This window comes from Lepidochelys olivacea (genome assembly GCF_965140295.1).
Source record: "Lepidochelys olivacea isolate rLepOli2 genome assembly, chromosome: 1".
Classification (NCBI taxonomy): domain Eukaryota; kingdom Metazoa; phylum Chordata; order Testudines; family Cheloniidae; genus Lepidochelys; species Lepidochelys olivacea.
In genome coordinates, this window is record NC_140411.1 from 191,109,507 (window position 1) to 191,133,251 (window position 23,745).

The window sequence follows — 23,745 nt, forward strand, 5'->3', positions numbered from 1 at the left end:
TAGTCTTAATACAAATCCTCGTAGAACCCTGCTAGAAACTCCCTCATTTGAGTTTTTTTTCGAGCTCAGGCAGTTCTTAGCCCATTTAATGTGTGCTTTATTGATATTGTATACTGCTAATTGTTTGAAACAGAAAGTGGTACAGCCTTACAAACGTCTAAGTATATATTACATCTATACAGGGAGGATCATCTGAAGTTTCCAGTATTGGCTTCTGCCATAGTATATGGATGTGAACCAATGGTCTTATCTGATGTGCTACATCCTATGTAATATCCAGCAATAAAGAATTTTTGGGATATGAATGTTGGGGTGCTTGGTACAGTAGGTAGGAAAGCCTCTATAACAAAGGGATTTAAAATAACAGCATGAATAGTGTCTGTCAATGCAGAAACAACATGGCCTCCACTTACCAGCTTAAGTTTAGGTGGCATAACATAGGACATTAAATTGCAGCCAGGGCAGTTTAGGTTGGACATTAGGAAAAACTTCCCAACTGTCAGAGTGGTTAAGCACTGGAATAAATTGCCTAGGGAGGTTGTGGAATCTCCATCATTGGGGATTTTTAAGAACAAGTTGGACAAACACCTGTCAGGAATGGTCTAGATAATACTCAGTCCTGCCTTGAGTGGAGGGAACTGAAATATACTCGACTTCATTTAACTCAATTTAGAAGCAAGACAGAAAGAAGGAACATTAATTACAAGTGCATGTTAATTGTACTTAGTTTTTAATATATCTGTAAAGTTCATTGCTCAAATATAACCAAGCTACCAAAATCTTCTATTAGGATAATAAGTAATTGTAAAAGAGAATAAGGGAAATTGGAAGTAATCAGAGCGATTTCTACCATGCAAATGAAGAGCAAAATTAGTTTGAAATTACTTTCAAACTCCAGAAGGATGGACTTTGTCAGTATTAGACTTTCCTATCTTCTGGCAAGTTCATAAGTTGGCATCTGAGACACATTTTTATTTAAACACATGAATCCAGAAAAAATCAGTATAAAGTGAAATCTGCATAAGGGGGAAAATCCTGCCCCTTATTTTGGGGGTGTGTAGGGCTCTCAGGCAGCAGACCCAATGTATTTCTAGTAAAGCTGATTGGGAATTTTTCTGTAAATTAGGGTTTTGTTGGAAAATGCCTATTCATTGAACCTGAAATGTTTCACAGAAATGTATAGAATTCTGTCAGCTTCTGATGAACTTCCATTGGAAACAGGCCCCAGTTTCAGCTCAGGGGACCCCAGGGATTTCAGTGTCTATGGCTCCATAGTAATCCTGTCATATGGACTGTCCTGGGGTAGGCTCCCTGTGGTGGCGCTCCCAGAGCAGGAAGGCTTCTGGCTCCATGGCAGGGAACCTGGAAACCCAGACCACCTTCATCTCAAGCTGGGTCTCTCAGGGCTTTCAGGCTCCCTGCCATGGTGCTTGGAGTCTTGGCTCCAAGCTCAGCCCAATTCCCCATCAGTCTGGTAGGGCTCAGAGAGCCAATTTTGTTTTTATCATTTTGAACCAAAATGTTTTCGATTTTACTTCCTCAAGAAATCTTGAAAATCCACTTATTTGTTGAAAATGGTGGGGGGGGGGGGAATTCAGAATATTGGACTTTCCCATGGTACAGAAATTCTGTATCTTGACCAGCTCTTATTTCCATAGACAAGAATTTTATGAGTGCAGCATCAAACACTTCTCCGTGGGAGCTCCATGTACTTCAGCTTTACTGGTATTTTGAAATAGGGTGAGGGTGTGGCTGGAGAATCTGCTACTATGTGGATCCTCTGGTCCTCCCACAATTATTCTGCAGTGGAGAGCGGGTATTAAGGTAAAGAATACTTTTACAGCTATTAGGTTTTGGTAGCCTTCATAGGAGCTGCTCTGAAGAGGAGGTTTCTTCTGCTATTCCTCCCGCTCACCAGTGGAAGAGGACCTAGCTAATGGACAAGATAACTGGGCTGAGCTACACACAGCAGAGTGTTAGTTTCATAGCTAATGTGTATGTTTAATACATATAAAGCATCTTGAAATTCTTTCATTAAAGTTGCTACAGAAGTACAAAGCACTTTGCACTTTAACGAATGCACTTTAAAAATCACATGCTTAATATTTACATGCTGGACTGCAGTGAATCCTTCTTTTTCATCCTTCATTTATCTGTTAGAACTTATTTTTTAAAAAACCTTAGCAAAAATTTGTCTTAAGTAGAAAATTACACTTTCATAGCAAACCAAAACTGTTTGGGGGCATATGGTAATTGCTTTCCATTTCTGAGAAAACATTTAAAACAGTTGAGAAGTTTCTACTTTTCACCAGATGAGTGGATTTTTTTTTCAGGTTAATGCACAGACCAACATGCAAAATTAATTATTCCACATACACACACCCCAAAAATACCCTACCAAGTTCAGCCTTTGCCACTGCTCTGAACAAATATGAAAATGATATGCTGTCTTTAGGGCTTGCTTTGGCATCTATTGATAGTCTTATTTTTACCTACTGTATAGGAAAAACAATTTTGGCTTATCTGTGTGAAGTAAAATAGAACATCTTACTTTACTGTACAGACTTTGTTTATCTAGCTAATCTATTTTTATTTTAAGAATGTACTGGTCTAGTTGCCAACCATAGTTCTAGCCAGCCAGATGGCCAGTTAATTTCATGTTGACAAACCTCCAGTCTAGTGACACACCCTGTGGTTTCTAAATAGTTGTTGTATAACAAAAAGTATGCCTGGTATTGAATTTAGAGCTAAAAATTCCTACTTTACAAGATTGATTGATTTATTCTTACAATACACATTTAAGAGGCTCTAAAAACCTGATCTGCTAAGTGCAGAGAGGGTCTTGAGAAGAGCTGAGCACTCCCAACCCCGTGTGTTTCAGTGGAAGGCAGTTAGCATCCCTCTGAAGATTCTCTGTGTCAGGCTGGAGTGGCTCACAAACATAGGTGCTAACCTCAGAGCAGACTGTAACAAACCCGGGCACAAACTCCAAACTGGTTGTGTGTTCTATAATTAGATTTCAACAACCAAGTATTAAGTGTGAACTCCTTAAGTACTGTAATAAACTTAATGTGGAGTCACAGACAGTCCTTTTGGGCAGTCAAGTCTATTTTGCCACCCAGACAAGCCTCCCTTTGTGACAGATGGTCCCTTATACCAAAAACTACAACTATATTCAGGTTGCTCTCAGTCCCAAAGGACCAGTCACTTACCAATTATACCTCAGGTCTCTCACCAAAGACAATGCTTGTAGCCAATCCTATAAGAAACTAACTACAGATTTATTAACTAAGAAAAAGAAATAACTTATTTACAATATTAAGGCAGGTAAACGTACACACACAAATGAGTTACAGTCTTAGGTTCTAAAAGGTAATAGAAATTGCTGTGTTAGGCAAGCTTTCTATGTCCTCCAGAGCTAAGCCAAGCAGCTTGGGGATCCCTGGCTTATGCTTAAAAATATTGCCCTCTCTAAATTCCAAGCAGCACAGTGATAGTTCCTTCTGATTGGGTATTTTTATTCCCTTCCCCCAGAGATCAAACTGATGGAATGTTGCCTGTCTCCTCTTCATGGGTGCGTGCGGGAGAAATCAACAAAGTCTTTGTCCTTTGATGTTTTACAATGGCTCCTCTGGTTTCCGTGGGCCTTCTTGTGTGCAGGACCAGCACTTTAAATTAATTAATGCTTCTTTCCTGTTTGGTGAGTTACACAATTATAGAGGTTTACCGTGCAAACACTCAGTATAACTTTATGCTATGAGCTACAGATAAGTGAGATCAATACATGCAGCATCCTACAAGCATGTCATCAAGTCTAAATACAAAACACATGCTTAGCAACTTAACATCTATTTTAATAATGCTAACACCAGACCAGTTTCCAGCTGTGCATTTATTTTTTGTTCTGTGAGGCCTAGGAGCCTTAGCATGAGTTGGTCTGGCCTGGTCTGCTAGCATCACTCTCAGTAGCTCACAGTGTTGGGCTCTAAATACACACTTTTTACAGCAAATTGCATCATAACACATGGCTAGGAAATGGTAACCGTTTGTTTCAGAGGAAGACTTAGTAACTCCTAGCATTAATCATATCTCAAGGTGACAAAGGTATGGAGTCTATCGGGCAGGGTTGCATCTTAACTGTACCGGGAAACTTACATTGGTGCAGAAGACCTCAGTCAACGTGATAGAGGTTTCTCAGCAGGGATGCATGATACTGGTGTTCTGTTATCAACAATGTCTGTCTATTGATTTCTGGGTGAAATTTAAGGTGTTTGATTTTGTTCTATAAAGACTTAAATGGCTTGTGGCCTTTCTATTTGAGGGAGCCTATATTCTTAGGCCATACAGCCACAGCTATAATCAGTAGAGACCCTCCTATGTTGTGTCTTTTGTTTAGGCATATGTATGCCTTCAGTGACTCTACAATATACTTAAATAGCCTCCATCCAAAGGCTGTAGTGTAGACATAGCCTATGTCGGCAAAACATATGTAGCTCAGGGGTGTGAATATTCCACGCCCGAGCGACATAAGTTACACCAACATAAGTGCTCGTGTGCACAGCACGATGTCAGTGAGAGAGTGATAAAAACTGTGTCCACATACTCTATTCAGGGGACACCATCACAGGGCCTAATCACATCAGCCACGCTATCAGAGGCTCGTTCACCTGCACATCTACCAATGTGATATATGCCATCATGTGCCAGCAATGCCCTTCTGCTATGTACATTGGTCAAACTGGACAGTCTCTACGTAAAAGAATAAATAGACACAAATCAGACGTCAAGAATTATAACGTTCAAAAACCAGTCGGAGAACACTTCAGTCTCTCTGGTCACTCGATTACATACCTAAAGGTCGCAATATTACAACAAAAAGACTTCAAAAACAGACTCCAACGAGAGACTGCTGAATTGGAATTAATTTGCAAACCGGATACAATTAACTTAGGCTTGAATAGAGAGTGGGAGTGGATGGGTCATTACACAAAGTAAAACTATTTCCCCATGTTTATTCCCCCCCCAACCCCCCACTGCTCCTTGGACGTTCCTGTTAACTGCTGGAAATGGCCCACCTTGATTATCACTACAAAAGGTCCCCCCCCACCCTGCCCCGCTCTCCTGCTGGTAATAGCTCATCTTAAGTTATCACTTTCCTTACAGTGTGTATGATAACACCCATTTTTTCATGTTCTGTGTGTCTATAAATCTCCTCACTGTATTTTCCATTGAATGCATCCGATGAAGTGAGCTGTAGCTCACAAAAGCTTATGCTCAAATAAATTGGTTAGTCTCTAAGGTGCCACTAGTACTCCTTTTCTTTTTGATAAAAGCATAGTTTAAATTGCCTATTTACTGTTTTTATTAGAATTAGTTGCCTCTGCTCTCCCTCTGCATTATATACTCCTTTACTGGTAGTATCCTTGTATTTTTTTTTTATTTGGTATTGTGCCCATATAGATTTCCACTGTGAAAGACAATTCAGACCTGTATAGACTCCCAGATGATGTTGGGTATGTTTGTGTGTCTAAGTAAGAGCTGTGCAGGAACCACAATTTCCCTCCTGTTAAAAATTTCACATTTTCCCAAAATATTTTGTTCCAAAACAATTTTTCAAAAGTTTCTGGTCTCACCTTCCCACCTCTGTGGCAGCCCACCAGGAAGACTGCTGGGGAGCCTGGGAGTTTGGAAGCTATGGTTCCCTGGCTCCCCTGGCCTGGGAATAAGGCAGTCAGGAAGCCAGTTGTTACAGGATTCTGGGAGCCCTGGATCCATGAAAGCTGACCAGGTGGGCTACCAAGTAGGTAGGGGTCTGGAAGCCCAAGCTGTGGGGGAAGCAGGTGAGCAGGCAGGAAACCAGGCAGGTTTCAGTTAAAATTTAATTGAAATCAACATGTTCCCTCTCCTGTGTGTGTAAAAATGTGTGCATGCATAAATTCCTGAGGTAACTATCGTGTAGTTGAGTGACAGAATAGTATTGCATGGAGAACTCGAAAAAGCATTAGTAAGACCATGTTGTATTCCCTTGTTTCATGTTTTCCATGCTATCATGGTGAATGCAATGATCCATCAAAATTATTTAGATCAAACAACTGTTATTCTAACAACAGTTTCATAACCATTTGTTATGTTTATAACACAGGCCATTTTGTCATCAGCTTTTCAATTTCAGAGCCAGTGCCCTTCATTTATGTGCATAACTGAAACCAATAGTAAACAAATTTCTGCCACAGTGAGACTGATAATAACTTCCACTAAAGCCTTTTTTAATTATTGAATTTGGAGTGACTCTGCCCAGTGAAAGGGAATTCCATTTGTTTTTTCTTTCAGGCAATTTAATTCTTCATATGAAACATAAACATAGACAAATACCTGTTTCTGTAATTTCTTTGTCTTGGAAAATATGCATGCATGCGTAAAATAAAGGGTTCTGTTCCCCTCTTCTAAAAGTGTGGTAATCAAGAATACAATCATTTTTATAGGTGCAAATATTACACAACTCATCATCCGTTCTAAGAGGGGATTAAATCTCCATGAACTGCATCTAGATATTGGCACTGCTTAAGTGATTTTAATAACTTACTTTAATTTATGGTATCATCTTGTACAGTAATGTTTCTTAGTCTGTGTTAAGAAATCCTGGTTAGGCAGATAGACTAATGTACTAGATAGTGGTTTAAACCACTATGTATCTATATCACACATCACCTTGATATCTGAGTGTCTTGCACATTCTAATATTTATATTAAACAGCATGAATAATTATTCTGAAAGGTATATTCATATTTAAAAGGCTATCACATCTTTTTAATTCTGATCCAATTATTGTGATACAAGAGTTCTTATAATACAGTGGTGAAAAACGAATGCCTTGATCCCGGAGTGTCAAGGCTTTGTCAATGCCCAGGGCTTGGTCAGTGCCGAAGCACTTTGAATTGCTTTAGTTGAGGCGGTCGGTGCCAATTTCAACATCTTTACATTTTCCTCCTCGGTGCCGAGTGACAGTGTTCCTGTCTGTGTTCCTGCCTGTTCAGGGTCCTTGGACCTCTCTGTAGTGCCAGTGATGGAAGTGCCTGGACAGTCACAGGAGCTCAGTCTCACCCCTGAAGATATTGAGGCTTTCCACCTTGTAGAGGATGCCTTTCTTTGAGGCGGCTCCTTAATGGGTGAGCTAGTGGCCCATTTATTTTCATCTGGGAGGGAGAGTGTAGACTTTCTCTTAGTGGTGCGTACCAAGTCAGGGTTGGTCAATGACTGTACCGATGGTGAAGCGACACATAGGAAAAGCATTGGGGCAAAGGGCTGAGTCTGGTCACAGAGAGCTCTCCATTAATAAAAGTTTTTGCCTCAGTTCACAGCCCTTGCTGGGCTAAACCTTCAGTTTGAGGTGTACTTTTGTGAGATGTGCCCCTCATCTAGACAGCACAGTCACTGTGAGTGACTGTTGCTCACAGGGAAGGCCTCATGACGGGAGAGGCACCTCTGAAACCCAGGGGATCCGGGCACAACCCTGAGAAGAGAGGACTTCCCAATCAGGAGGGCAAAGAAAAAATAAAACTTACATTAAACTAAAGAGCAAAAGGGAGGGAAGAGCAACAGACTTTTTTTCTTTAAAGGGCAAAACCAGAAAAATAAAGGAAATGGCTAATAACCACGACAGTACAATGGAAACAGTGTGATTATTAATGGAGCTACAGATGTATGAACATTTCTGCTCAGGATTCCATCCCAGACCAAGGGTGTCTGAGAAAGGACTGAAGGCAGTTGGATTGCACAGCACTATATAGAGACTGGTCATAGCATGAGAAGGGGAGGAGCTCATGTCCCTGTGCCAATCCCAGACACAGGGACATTACTGCACCCATAAGGGCACTACTTGAAGAAGAACCTCAGTTACTATATAGGGTGAATAACCTTCTCGTATAGTATGCTGATTAAAAAATAATGCCTTGATCCTAGAGTTGCTGAGCACCATCCACTCCCATATGCCTACAGGGTAATTGGATGTCCTTCTGTACCTCCCAGGTGGCACTCAGGCTTCTGCAGTTTTGGATGATTAAAAGGAAACACTTGGTCAGTATGTCTAATAGCTTTGATGTTCTTGTGTTTAAGGACTGGGTTAAGGATATCTGGTTTAAATTTCCTGCTCTACTACAGATTTAACTAGATAAGCAAGTCACTTAATCTAAACCAAGAATATTGGTGGCCATGGTTACAGAATATGAAACAGTACACTGGAAAAGAGTAACTCAGAGAAGAACTAAGGGGCAGCTGGTGGATAACCAACTAAATATGAGCTTCCAGTGTGATAAGGTGGCTCTAAGAAAGAAAGAAAATGTGATCCATAGATATATAAGGTGGGACTGTCTTTTTTTTTTTTGTTCTGTTTATGCAATGCCTAGTCCAATAGGATCCTGGACTACTAGTAATAATATAGACAGGGGAATATTGAGTAGAAATAGGGAGGTGTTTGTTACCATTGTATACAGCATTAACAATCTATTACTGTAATTCTGTGTTCAGTTATGGTGCCCACACTTCAGAAAGAAAAGAGCTACAAGAATCTGGAAAACCTGCCTTCACAGTGAGGCTAAAGTTCAGTGTAGTGCATTCCTGAGAAAGTAAGAGGAGATTTGATATACTCACATGGGGAGAAGATTTCTGACCATAGAAGGCTCTTCAATTTATCAAAAACATAACAAGATCCAATGGCAAAAGTCTGAAGCTAGACAAATTCAGTCTAGAAACAAGGTACACATTTGTAAGTGAGGATAATTAACATTGGAACACTTTACCTAGGGATGTGGTGGATCCATCCTCATTTGGAATCTTTAAATGAGGAGTGGATGGTTTTTCAACAAGCGATGTTATAGCTCAACCAGAAATTATGGGGGGGGAAAACTGGCATTTGTGTGTTAACATTCTATGTCCTGTGTTATGCAGCAGTTCAAACTACATGATCACAGTGGTCCTTCCTGGTCTTACAATCTATGACTCTCTCTGCCTCTGTTCTCCATCTGTATAATAGCTTCCTTTCTTCCACCACTAGTCTGTTGTCTTTATTTAGATTGGAAACTTTCTGGGGCAAGGACTGTCCCTTTATGTGTCTGTGAAGCACCCAGCACAGTGGGACACTGATCTCAATTTGGGCTGCTCTGTGCTACTGGAATTGAGATAATTAATAATTTCCCTACAGAACCAAAGTTAATGTGATGTAATTAAAATGGCCATTCTCAAGTAGGAAACAACTTCCAGGGAGCTCCCATTTATCCTGGACACCATAGAATCATAGAATATCAGGGTTGGAAGGGACCTCAGGAGGTCATCCAGTCCAACCCCTGCCCAAAGCAGGACCGATCCCCAATTAAATCATCCCAGCCAGGGCTTTGTCAAGGCTGACCTTAAAAACTTCTAAGGAAGGAGATTCCACCACCTCCCTAGGTAACACATTCCAGTGTTTCACCACAGTGAAAAAGTTTTTCCTAATATCCAACCTAAATCTCCCCCACTGCAACTTGAGGCCATTACTCCTTGTTCTGTCATCGGCTACCACTGAACAGTCTAGATCCATCCTCTTTGGAACCCCCTTTCAGGTAGCTGAAAGCAGCTATCAAATCCCCCCTCATTCTTCTCTTCCGTAGACTAAACATCCTCAGTTCTCTCAGCCTCTCATCATAACTCATGTGTTCCAGTCCCCTAATCATTTTTGTTGCCCTCTGCTGGACTCTTTCCAATTTATCCACATCCTCCTTGTAGTGTAGGGCCAAAAACTGGACACAGTACTCCAGATGAGGCCTCACCAGTGTCAAATAGAGGGGAACGATCACGTCCCTCGATCTGCTGGCAATGCCCCTACTTCTACATCCCAAAATGCCATTGGCCTTCTTGGCAACAAAGGGCACACTGTTGACTCATATCCAGCTTCTCGTCCACTGTAACCCCTAGGTCCTTTTCTGCAGAACTGCTGCCGAGCCATTCGGTCCCTAGTCTGTAGCGGTGCATTGGATTCTTCCATCCTAAGTGCAGGACTCTGCACTTGTCCTTGTTGAACCTCAACAGATTTCTTTTGGCCCAATCCTCCAATTTGTTTAGGTCCCTCCGTATCCTCTCCCTACCCTCCAGTGTATCCACCTTGTCATCTGCAAACTTGCTGAGGGTGCAATCCACACCATCCTCCAGATCATTTATGAAGATATTGAAGAAAACCGACCCTAGGACCAACCCTTGGGGCACTCCACTTGATACTGGCTGCCAACTAGACATGGAGCCATTGATCACTACCCACTGAGACCAACAATCTAGCCAGCTTTCTATCCACCTTATAGTCCATTCATCCAGCCCATACTTCTTTAACTTGCTGGCAAGAATACTGTGGGAGACCGTGTCAAAAGCTTTGCTAAAGTCAAGGAACAACACGTCCACTGCTTTCCCTTCATCCACAGAACCAGTTATCTCGTCATAGAAGTCACTTAGATCTAGTCACTTAGATTAGTCTAGATTCACTTGCCCTTGGTGAATCCATGCTGACTGTTCCTGATCACTTTCCTCTCCTCTAAGTGCTTCAGAATTGATTGCTTGAGGACCTGCTCCATGATTTTTTCAGGGACTGAGGTGAGGCTGACTGGCCTGTAGTTCCCAGGATCCTCCTTCTTCCCTTTTTTAAAGATGGGCACTACATTAGCCTTTTTCCAGTCATCCGGGACTTCCCCCGATCGCCATGAGTTTTCAAAGATAACGGCCAATGGCTCTGCAATCACATCCGCCAACACAACCATGCAAGTGTTTAGCTAACAGACTAAAACAGTGTTATGGGAACTAACTGAAGCTATTACTTGAGATTAAAGCTGGTTGGAAAACAGAAAAACAAGCATTTCAATGAAAATATATTTTAACATCAAATTTGTTTGCAGTGAAAATGTTCTCATCAGCTGTACTTGTGAGGGAGCTGGTTGTCATTTTATCTCTGTGGACTATTGTTCACTGCATATTTATGTCTAACATTCATGGGAGCCCTTAAAAATGTTTCTGTTGCAGCTTTTCTCTTTTTAAAAAGCCTTTCAGATAGGCTATTTGGCATTATTATAATCCACAACAGAGAAACAACGGTAAGTGATAATACAAATCCATTGGTAAGTGTGTTTTTTTTTTCTTATTTTTGTGCAATATAGTCACTAAGGAAGTGTATGCTAAAGTAAGGCATGATCTCTAAAACATGTATTCTCAGTGCCAATGTACAAGGAGATGGATCTTCTGAATCCATGGTTGCTCTGGCTTTGTGAAGGAGTTAAATGTCCAACTGACAGGAATTATTGTAGTGGCTCCTGGCACCATATGTGATCATTTAACAATGGGGAAGGTAAGGAAGCCGGACATTTTCTAAGAAACTTAACTAGAAGGCCTCAAGAAGTTTGCCTTTTTTTTTTTTTTTTAAATTCTTCCTTTATTTCTATTTAACCTGTAACCAGTGGATGGATGAAGGAATTTTGATTGAACCTCCAGAAAAATTGTGTGTCTCATTCATTCTAGGGAAGTTAGAAGAATTTTTGGCTTGTGGTGGTGAGACAAAGGGAGAAAAATTCCAAATGAGAGTGAACCGGTTTCTGTGCTCTGCTAATTTTAACAGATATTACAAACAGTTAATGGTAAAGAACATAAAACCATGCATTGCTTTCTAAACAAAAAATATTTATAAAGGATACCGCTGGGTAAAGTTTTACCAGATGTCTGCATATAATTTTTTATTCTAACTTCCATTAGAAATATATGGAGTTTTGCAACTCTACATCCTCCAATATTTTGTCTTAGATTCAAAAGCATGAGTTGTGACATAGTCCCTATTATAATGAGTGTGAGAATCAATTAGGGAGCAATTTATCTTTTAATGCCTACTTTCCAGCTACATTGCAGAGAAAGCATATGGCAATTCACCTGCTAGGATATTTGATAGCAGAAACATGGTGCAATGCAGAGGGACTTATGGGCCCTTTATCTTTAATGACCCAAGGTTGCGATCTTGCAGGTGTTACTAGTAAATCACACACACAAACAACGGTGACTCCAATTATCTGTGCTTTTCCTTCAGTGTATCACACAAGGTCATCTCTCTCTTTTTGGACTTCTTCCCAGTTCATACAGATTTCCTATGTTTACACAAACATCATATTATCTTTGGCTCTACTTCTTCAGTGTTCTTTTTGTGAATTTTTTTCCCCCTAAGCTTTTTAGCCTTTTTGTCTTCTGTTTATTTCCCCCAAGTCCTGAGTTTCTAGATAACTTAAATGTTGTGCCTCTTAAAGGTAGCTAACATTCCAAAGTCAGTTGCCCTCAATTTGTCTAGTTCTATCATTGATATATCAAGATATTGTGTGTGAGAGAGAATCTTTGTCTATGAAAATAGTCAGAAGCAAATTTGATCAGAAAAGACCATCCAAATATCTCTAATAGCAAATTATTGTACTCTTATATTTCAACACACAATATTCCTCCTTGTACTTGGACAATTAAGCAATAAGACATGACAGGGCATGAATTGTATTGCATTAATTTACACCTAGTGGGTTGTTAGGCATGAGTCTGAAGGCTGACTGCTGTCAGAGCTGTGCATGAATTAACACATTGTGCTTGCACAAGCATGTCTTACTGCTATATAAAATGCTATCTTTTTAAAATATAGACTGTGTACATATTTTTAATTAAGTGATAAAAAATAACTAGGACTGTAATCACTGGAGGCAGAATCCTATGGTCCCTATCCTGTGGATGTTTTACACAAGAAATGTGGGCTCTGGTGCTGCCACCATTCTCAGCTCTTTAAATTCTGAGTAGTGAAATGAGCTACTTACCACCACAGCTCAGAACTATTACCAGACAGTCAGACCTGTAAGAGTTCTCCTGCCTATTTTATAACACATTTTGGTGGCCTTCACTGTTGCTGACAGCTTTGGTGTGAGCATTCTAAACCTAATAAAAAAGCCCCCTCCAGTACAGCAGATAATTCAGATTTATGAACCAGATGGAGTTCTTTCTGCTTTAAGACTGAACATATATCTAATCAGGGAAACAGACTCTCTGAGTACGGTGACATCAAGAAGGGTGGTATTCTTCATTCTCCAGTAGATCATAAACCACCTACGCTGAGCTGTCTCTGCTCATGAGTAAATCACTTTCAATCCTAGGCACAATCAGTAAGGAGATAAGAGAGATGAGGAATATAATGCTGTGACTCAAGGACCTCTTGATGTCCACTGGCAGAGAGCACAGGTGTACATAGGGGTAAAGGGCTCCTCTGGGTTCACTAAAAGGGGTCTCTTAAGGTCTCTACTAAAAGCATGTGCCATCCTTTTCTTCCCACACACCTTTTGCTTTTTCTTCCTCTTCTTTCTTAGTCTGTCTCTCTTCTTAGAAAGCTGAATTGTGATTAATGTAAGAGATGCATGAAAAGGGTGCACCTGGAGTTCTGTAACCAGGGCTTGTTATTTGAATTGCACTTTATGTATATTTGTATACTTATGCTTTAAAATAAAATAAAAATGGTTCCCTTCACTGAGCTCAGGGGAATCCCACTTGCCAATAATTAGAACAATCTGTTACCATTTATGATGATCCTCTGTTATTTGTCAGTCAGTTGATCCAGTTCACCAAGCTGAAGTTGCTATGAACATTTGTTGTTCTTACTTGCTAACTTCCAATGTGCTTAGTAAATGTATTTCACTGAAATCAAATGAAATTGTACTGAAAAACATTTCTTCATGTGCTAATTTATGAAATTAAATCAATTTTATGGAAGTCAATCTTTAGTAACCGATTTTATATAGTTGATTGTGCATGTCCCCACCAAGTGCATTAGGTCAGCGGAGTGCATCCTCAATACCGTAGCTAGCATTGACTCATGGTTTGGTGCACTTTGGATAGCTATCCCACAGTCCCTGCTGCCCACTGGAATTCTGGTTTAAGCTCCCACTGCCTGATGGGGCAAAAACAGTGTTGCGGGTGGTTTCGGGTATGTCAGTCTTCTCTCCCTCCTTGAAAGCAACAGCAAATAATCATTTTGTGCCTTTTTTTCCTGGGTTATCCATGCAGATGCCACAGCATGGCAAGCATGGAGCCTGCTCAGCTGCACATAGCTTTTGTGAGCATTGCAAACACCTTTTGCATTATCCTGCAGTATGTGCAGAGCCTAGCTTAGGAGCCACTAACATGAGGAAGATGGTGAGGAGGATATGGACACAGATGTTCCTGAAAGCATGGGATGTGGCAATTGGAATATCATGGTGGCATTGGGGCATGTTGATACAGTGGAATGTCAATTCTGGGCCCGGCAAACAAGCACGTACTGGTGGGACCTCATACTGTTGTGAGTATGGGATGAGTCCCAGTGGCTGCAAAACTTTTGCATGCATAAGACAACTTTCATGGAATTTTGAGTTACTTTCCCCTGCCCTGAAGTGCAGGAATACCAAGATGAGAAGTGATAGCCCTGTGGAAGCTTGCAACACCTGGTCAAGCTTGGTCAGTTGGGAATCAATCTGGAGTGGGAAAATCTGCTGTGGGGGGCTGTTGTGATCCAAGTAGCCAGGGCAATCAATAACCTTCTGCTAACAAGCTGTACACAGGTAGTCTGGACAGCAGTAAGGACCAGTTCAATTATAGGCTGAGAAGTGCAGAATGGTGCTGAATGTGCCTTCGGACATTTAAAAGGGTGCTGATGCAGTTTGCTGAGTATCTTAGACCTCGGCAAAAGCAAGATTCCCATTGTTATTGCTGCTTGCTGTGTGTTCCATAATATCTGTGATTAAGAGGAAGATGTTTATAGGGGGGTGGGAGGTTGAGGCAGATCACCTGGTGCCCAATTTTGAACAGCCAGACACCAGGGCAATTAGAAGAGCACCCCAAGGTGTGCTGTGCATCAGAGAGGCTTTGAAAAACAGTTTCATGACTGACCAGGCTATGGTGTGACAGAGGGGTGTGTGTGTGTGTGTATTTTCCTTGATGCCAATCCCCCTCCCCCCTTCGACCATAGCTAGCACAGAAAATAAAGACCCTATTCTGAATCCATTCATTCATTATTTATTTATTTAAAAAAAAAACCCTTTATCACTGACCATGCTTACTAGTAAAAGGAAGCCCAGGTGTACAAAGGGTTTGATAACGGGGTGGGGGAGGAGGGAAGGACAAGGCCCCATTGCTTATTGTAGCCTCACTACAAATCAAAACTGTTTGAATGACAGCTTTCTGTTGCTTGGGCCATCCCCTGGAGTTGAGTGGCAGGGTGCCCAGAGCCTCTTCCCACATTCTTGGGCATCTGGGTGAGGAGGATATGGAAGTTGGTGAGGTGGGCAAGTGGTTACATAATGGCTGCAGTGGGGGTCTGTACTCTAGTTGCCTTTCCTGCAGCTCCACCAGACACCTCATAAAGTCCATTTGCTCTCCCATTAGCCTCAGCATCTCCTCCTGTGTGTTCTGATCATGCTCACTGTATGCTTTCCTGGCCTCTGCCACCAAAAGCCTCTATGCATTCAGCTGTGTCTTATCAGTGTGGGAGGACTGCATGAGCTCTGAAAACATGTCATCACAAGTGTTTTTTTTCCCCACCTTCTAATCTGCAATAACCTCAGGGATGGAGTTGATGTGGAGAGCATAGAAGCATTTGCAACTGCGGGGGGGGGGGGGGAGAAGGGAGAGTACACTTAAGATATATTTCTGAGGAGACTTTCACTGAGTCAAGCAATTCACAGCAGACAGCACATGTGTTTTAGGTACAAGGTCACATTTTGCCTTTTATATTGAGTACCTGCCAGTATGGTGACACATCACACATGGATGGGCAACAGAATTCAGTTTGCAGGCAGCCATGGTAAGCAAAAGGGTATGTGGGGTTGGCTTCTTCCATGTTCATAACATGTGGAAATGGTTTCAAACTGCAGCACCCCCCTTTCCTATAGCAACTAAATCTGGTTGTGATTGCTGTTTAAAAGGAGGGGCTGCGGTTTTGGGGTGGATGTGCAGCACACATCTTCCCCCCTACCCCCACCTGTGTGGCTATTCTCTGGGATGATCCCTTTTAGCCAAATGCAAACAGCCCAGCATGCCCTGGTTCTAATGTGTTGGGAATCACCAAACAGAGGGGATTACTGTTCCCTTAGAAAACTTTCCCTATTTCAACCAGGTGACCATGAATGTTATCAATCTCCTGAAGCTGACACAGAAAGATGAAGACCGAATGTTGTATAAATGCATCCAAAACCCAGGACCATTCGATGCCATGCTTTGTGTTGCAATGATTCCAGACTACTTGCTACTAGCTTGGCATGGTAAAGTATCCTACCATGGAGGATGAAATAAAGCAGCCCTTCCCAGAAACCTTCTGCAAAGGCTTTCAGAGTACCTCCAGGAGAGCTTCATGGAGATGTCCATGGAGAATTCCTGTTCCATCCCCAGAAATGTTAAGACTTTTCCAGTAGCTGTACTGGCTGCAAATGCATCCCAATTGTTCTGGGTAAATAAAACATTAGCCACAATTGTTTTTAATCCCTGTAGTGTCATTACAAATGTGCACTCACCAGAGCTGCCTTCAGGGTCCAGGAATAATAGGCCCTAGTAGGGTATTGACTCCAGGGAGAGGAAAAGGTACTGGCTGCTGGGGAGAATGGATTCTCCACTTGCCTGCTGTGCATTCTCCTCCACTTCCTCATCCACAAAATCCTCATCCATGTTGTGTAAGGCTGCCACCTTGCAGGTGTCCAAGGAGAGTGCTGGGGTACTGGTAGGGTCCCCCCCTAAAATGCCATGCAGCTGATCATAGAAGAGGCATGTCTGGGGCTCTGACCCAGAGCGACCATTTGCCTCCTTTGTCTTTTGGTAGGCTTGCCTGAGCTCCTTAATTTTCACGTGGCACTGGTGCATCCCTGGTGTAGTGTCTCTCCACCATGCCCTGTGCAATTTTGACATATATATTAGCATTTCTTCTGCTGGATCAGAGTTCTGCCTGCACAGATTCTTCTCCCCATACTGCAATGAGATCCAGAGTCTGCTGTTCACTCCATGCTGGAACTCGTTTGTGATTCTGGGACTGCATGGTCACCTGTTCTGCTGAGCTTGCCACACTGACCAAGCAGGAAATGAAATTCAAAAGTTCCTGGTGCTTTTCCTGTGTACCTGGCTAGTGCATTGGAATTGAACATGCTATCCAGAGCAGTCACATGGGAGCACTCAGGGATAGCTCCCAGAGGCCAATACCATCGAATTGCACAGTGCTGCATCTACATTACCCCAAATTCAACCCAGGAAAGTCAATTTTAGCACTACTCCCCTCAGCGGGGAGAAGTACAGCAGTCAATTTTAAGATCCTTTTAGGTTGGGGGAAATGGGGTTGGTTGTGTAGATGCATTCATTATAAAATGGACCTAACATGGCTAAATTCAACCTAACTTCAGTGTAGACCAGGCCTTAGCTACTCCTTTCAAAAAAAGACTCCCCACACCTTTAGGGACGGTGGCCCTAGCTTCTGTTTGCCGGAAACTGGGAATGAGTGACAGGGAATGGATCACTTGATGATTACCTGTTCTGTTCATTCTCTCTGGGGCACCTGGCATTGGCCACTATCAGAAGACTGGGTAATGGGCTAGATGGACCTTTGGTCTGACCCAGTATGGTCATTCTTATGTTTTGTTCTTATTGTCCTGAATTATTTTAAGTTACTAGGGGTAGGTTTGGTAAGGGGGTTACACATGCCTAGATACCTGTAGGGTTGCCATCTTTCAAAGTCTCTGGTATAGCCAGTGTAATCCAATTCCATTTTTAAGAGGCAAAATCAAAGGGCAAGATTATTGTGTGGTTTATATGACCATCCAAGGAAACAGGAGGGTGGAAGGATCCCTTTATACCTCTGCAAGACACAGTAGGACAAGAGAAAGAGCAGCCTCTGTGGTGGGTCTGGAGTGGGAAGATGGGTGAGGAGATCCTTTGACTCCACCCCATGATTTCCTACCCAGCACAGCTGAGTTGACAAAGAGGGGAAGTAATCTATTCCTAGTAAAGAGTTAGTGCCAATTACTTCATTTCTGAAGGAAGGAGGGAAACAGGGATTGACTTGTGGTCAGTCATAAGTCCAGTCCCTGGTCTGCTCCTGGGGCAGCGTACCTATGCACTGCTTCCTTACTTTAGGTAGATTGCAATGTTACAACCTAGAGCCAAATGAGCTAGATCAGATAAGGCCTTTATTGATCCAAATAAGGAGCAGTAGGGGAATAGGACCAGCAATAAGGGCTTTGCTATTATAAATCTAAGGCTAACTTGAAGGGGAGGGAAGGGAGAGTCACCTGATTCAACTGCAATGGGAGGAGGTGTCTGTGCTCAATGTCTGGGCTGCTGTTCTAGATTGAGAAAGTTCACTCACAGCTGTATTGGAGCCACCAATGCAATGCTACGAGAACAGGGCTAATTATCACAGTAAAGGGGATCACTGTGAAAGGCTACCAGAGAGCCAAGAGATGCTAAGTAGAATAGCTTTTAGAAATATTCCATCATGCTGCTTTACTCTCCTGGATTTTAGAAAGTTAGGAGAGTTGCTACTGCAATTAGTGTTCTTGATTATGTGAACTGATAGCCAGCGAGTGAAATATCATTATTCCTTAAGGTAAAAATATCTCTGCCAGGAAAAATACCGTAAATGTGTCTATCCTACTACCTTGAAACCCCACTGCAAAAAGATGTATCAACTGAAAACCATCTCTACTCTTTTAGCTGCTTTGCTACTAAGGTTTAATATTGTAATCATTACTAGAGGCTTCATTGATATTACAAAACATTCTAGAATACATTTGCTTTCACATTCATGATGACCCCATATTGACACACATCATAGTCACTGTGAATCACAGCCCAGAGACAAGCACATGCTGTGGTCATTAGCAGGAATTAAGCATGGGATGTTTGCCACCAAAAGCACAAGCCTTTGCAACTTGATCTAAAGGAGAACTCCCTATACTCTGAGAAGTCATGGATTTACATTTTCTGGATCAGCCACTAAAGAGAGTCATGATCATACCCACTAAGCTAGTGTAGTACAAAATATGATCACAAACAACAATTGACAGAATTAATAAGCAAAATCCATTTTGCAAGGTGGTGTCACTGATTTGTCAGTTCACCATGAGTGGTCCTGTCATTGGTACCAGTTCGGAAGTTTCTTCTGTATTAGAGAAGAGTATAATTTAAAAACTTAGTATTTTTGACAGATAGCATTTCTAAATTCAATCCTAAAAATAATGAACCACAACCTGGATGAAAAAGTTATCTTGGTTATTAAAGATCTGTATAATAGATTGGATTTGATGTCATTCAGTAAGCTATGTACACTACTATGGGATAATTCATATTTTAATATTGATGGCAAACATTTGCACACTAAAATATGTATAGAAAAAAGGAAATTGACTATTAAAGATGTATGTAAAAAAAGAAATAAAATGACATGTCAACTTGCGATCTTCCAAGGCAGGTTTTCTTTTTAACTTTTCAAATTAGAATGAATGAAATCAGATTACAAGAAAAATTACCTGCTGTAGTACTGCACAAAAAAATTATTCAGTGCAGTAGAAAAAGAACCTTTTGTTATGATTATATAGCAAATTAAATAATAAATGGAAGTACAGAGAGCTGGGTCATACTGCAAACAGAAAATGAGAGACTGAAACCTGATTTAAATCTAAAAAGAATTCACCCTACTTTTGTAGAAATTGCTATGGAAAGTCACTTCTAGAAACACACAAGTAACTACTTGGAATCATTTCCTTTTCTTACATTCCTCTTTTGTCAGCTTAGCACCCGGTTAAGGTAGCTGTATATAGAAGAGGAATCTGGGCTGGGGTGGCCAACCATGATACTAAGGTAATACTGTAGGTTTGACTCTTCTTATGTCTTGAAATGTATTGTACTGTTCTTGAATGTGCAGTATTGGGTTTTAGGAAGATGTGCTGCAATGTGCATCTGTACAAAGTATCTATGGTTACTGTTGAGCTCTTAGATATATACATATTAATACATGACCTCCGTTTGTGGGTGTGCAACCTTACATGTGCCGATTTCATCCTAGCAGTTTTGCTCACTACTTGTTTGGGCACGTGATAACATTTGCATGTGGAAAACTCTTGTGTGCATAACACGTGCACACACCAAGTGGAGGGGGGGATTAAGGCCCTGTGGCAAGGCCCCTCCTTCACCTTGCCAGGCTCAGCATTTCCCCCTCTGGCCATGGGGGCCTTGGAGTAAATCAGTCATACTTTGCAGAGTGTTTACACCTCACTTGGGTTTTTGTATTCTTCAGTATTTACAAAGTGGGCCTCAAGGTAGGCCCAAGGAGTAGTCTTCAGTCAAACAAAAAGTTCATAACACAGAAAGCGATTACTTCACCCTGCTCCCCCCTTCCCTGAGGGGTGGCCTTGTTATGCTGCCCTCTGGGTGCCAGTCCTTCCCCAAACTGTCCATTAGCGTTAGCATGGTTGCTTCTCCCATAGGGAGGAGAGCGGCTTTTTACCCAGAAAAAGTCCCCCCTCTCTCTCAAAGGAGCTTTTAAAGGTCACAGGGAGCTGTTAATTGGACTCAGGTGTCCCTAATTGGTCTCAGGTAACCTCTTTTCAGCTCTGGGGGAAAAGGGTCTTTACCATTCTAGGCAGGGGTGAAAGTAAAGTGGTACGGCGTACTGGTAAAAAGTGGCCGCCAGTACTGGCCCATACCGCTGCTGATTGGGGGGCACAAAAGGGGTAGCAATGACCCGGCAGGGCCGCTGATGTGGGTACAAAACGGGCAGGGACGTTAAAGTGCTGCTGTGGCAAAGGACCCTGCTTAAAGTGCTGCCACAGCTGGTGTGTGTGTGTGTGTGGAGGGGGGGGCGCAAAGGAAGTAACTGCCCCAGGGCCACTATTTAAAAGGGAGCCCCGGGCCCTTTAAATTGCCACTGGAGCCTGGGTGGCGCAGGCCAGGCAGTGCAGGTGGGCTTGCTGGGGGACACTGACCTCCAGCCCTGCCTCTTCTGAATGAAGTCCCACCCCTTCTGGGGGGGCCGGACCCAGCCCAGTACCAACCAGAGCTCAGTTGTACTTTCACCCCTGATTCTGGGGCCGATAGTCCTGCCTTCCACCACTCTTACAGCTGTCTGGTCTGACTCTGTCACAGCCCTTTGGAAAATTTAGCTCATGTCTAAACGGAGACTATTTTAAAGGGTAAAATAGCATTCTTAAAATTGAGCCAGTGAAGATTTCATTCAGTCATTTCAACTCATTTTCTTCTTGTTTCCTCACAACAAGACTGCAGCAGACCTTCCTACATCTCAATCAAAAGCCTGAGGAAAGAATGGTGTACTGTTTACATATACATACATTGTTAAGGTATAATTTTGATTCTTAATAGGACTTCAGATAACCAAGCTCAATTGGAATTTATTAATCAAAGATTATTAGTCAAGGATTAATACAGCACTATTCAGAAAGGAAGGCTATGTGTTATGAAACTGGAGAAGTTTCTGTAGCGCAATTTACTGCCAAGTATCTCTCAAAACCACAATTCCCTATACATTGTATGTGATTACAAACAAAGAAATTCCTTTTCCCACAATATAATCATTTGTGAAATTTCCTTTATAAACTGAAATTTCCTAACCAAGTCATTGTTACAGAAACTGTGTGACAAAAGGAATATATGATGAGTTAAAAATAATCTCAATGGTTCATTATCTCATCTATCACAGTACATATTTGCAATAAAAAGTACTTTCCTCAATCACAAATGGCCCCTACCTAAACATCAGGGCATATTCTCCACAGGTCAATGGGGCGAGAGTAAGATTACATATATTCCATCTTTGATTACTTATGTTCCATCATTTGGTCACCCATGAAGTTTCAACCTAAGTAGAGCCCTTTTAGGTTTATGGTACAGACTGTTGGCACTTTGGTTCATAGAAAGAGGATTCTGGGAACTTTATATACAAAACATTGTGGGTGTTTAATATTTATTAACATCATGTGCACATCTTAAAGCTCCAAAGTGAGTACACTTCTACCCAACCATCCCCAAAACACGCTTGCATCATTCCCCACTTCCTGCCATTAGCTTTCACCCTTTCTTTCAGTACATTACATTTCTTCTCCCATACCTTCCTCACACTGGGAAATTGAAGAAGCATTGGGGTGTCTACACGGACTACTCCATATGGTGGCTTGTAGAGTACATAAACTGCCCCTAGTGTGGGTATAAATTCTGGCGTAGACAGTGAGGTGCTACTTAGGCAAGGAGAGTAAAGACATGCCAGACCCTTAGGGTATGTACTCTGCATGGTTCTCTACATGTCCATGCTACACCTACCACATCTATACTGCTACTTTTAACAGTGTAGTGTCCTCCTGCCTTTGACTCGCAAGAGTCTTTCACTCCTGTGTGTAAATGCAGCCTGCTTTTCACCAAGGTACATGTATTGCCTGCATCCTATATGCCACCATCACTGTAGACAAGGCATTTACATTTCAACTCTTCCCTCCAGACCCACAGACCTTCTCCTTAAGCTCCATGTCCAGTGCTCTCTTTTCTCCTTCTTCCATTTCTCCCAGGTCCTCAGTCCCACCCTTAATTCCCTCCTGCCTTCTATCTCACATGCAAATTGGTTGAAGCTCTGTGCTCATTAGTTGTTTCTGGGCCAATGGTTACCTCTATCTTTCTCCTGTGTGTTTGATGATCCTTGTCTTTGGCTTCTTTGCTCTTACCTTCTGGGGGGCCCATTGGAGGACAGGGAAAGTGCTGAAAGGGTGCTGATTGGCTAGCATGGAAAAGAGGGGTCTCAGCCACTGGCCCTGCCACTAATTCAGCAAAGTACTCCCTCATATGCCCTATTGAACTCAGTAGGACTTAAGCATATCTGTAAGAGTCTTGCTGAATAAAGACAGTATTAGTCACATGCTTAAGCATGTTTTAATGCTTTGCTGAATAAGGGCTCACCAACCAGAGACCCCTGTGAGTCAGCAGCTAGAAAACCTGTAGCTATAGGCTGCTGTTGAAGGCCCATAGCTCACTATCAGGGACTACAGGTCTTGAACCCTGGTCCACAGGGCTCTTAGGAGCCAGTAAGTTCCAGCCTGCTACCCAGTGATGTGGCTAGTAGTTGTCAGAAAAGAAACTGAATCCATACAGGGGACTCCAGTCCTGGAATCCAATTGGCAGAACACTGGGGTTCCCGATTGGTTCACAGCTTCTATATAAACCCAGCATAGACACAAGACATTGTCCATGCAACTGGGATCTCCAGCTGGGATCTCCCTGCAATACCTTCTCTTGCTCTTCTGGTAACCCGACACTGACTCTCAGGTTTGCCCTCTGACTTTCTTTGGACTCTGACCTCCTGGTATCTGACCAGGCTTGATTCCTGCTCTGACTACTAGGTCAGACTGCCCACACCCCAGTCATGACACCGACAAACTTCAATGTGAGCTGATTTAGCTGCAAGAAGATAAATCTAAATAGTTTAACATGTGTATTGCAATATTCTCTCCATAGAAATATCGGTGATGTGGTTATTTACTATGAAATTATTAATTCCTTTCAAAATAATAACCAGGGGCCTATATCATTTTATTCTGTGACATCACTGACCAGTACAGTGCAACCGTCATGGGTATTCTCATGAATTTTTCCCTCCCCCAAGATAAATATAATCCTTATTGTAACTAGTGAATTAAAAACTGATTAAAACGAAATGG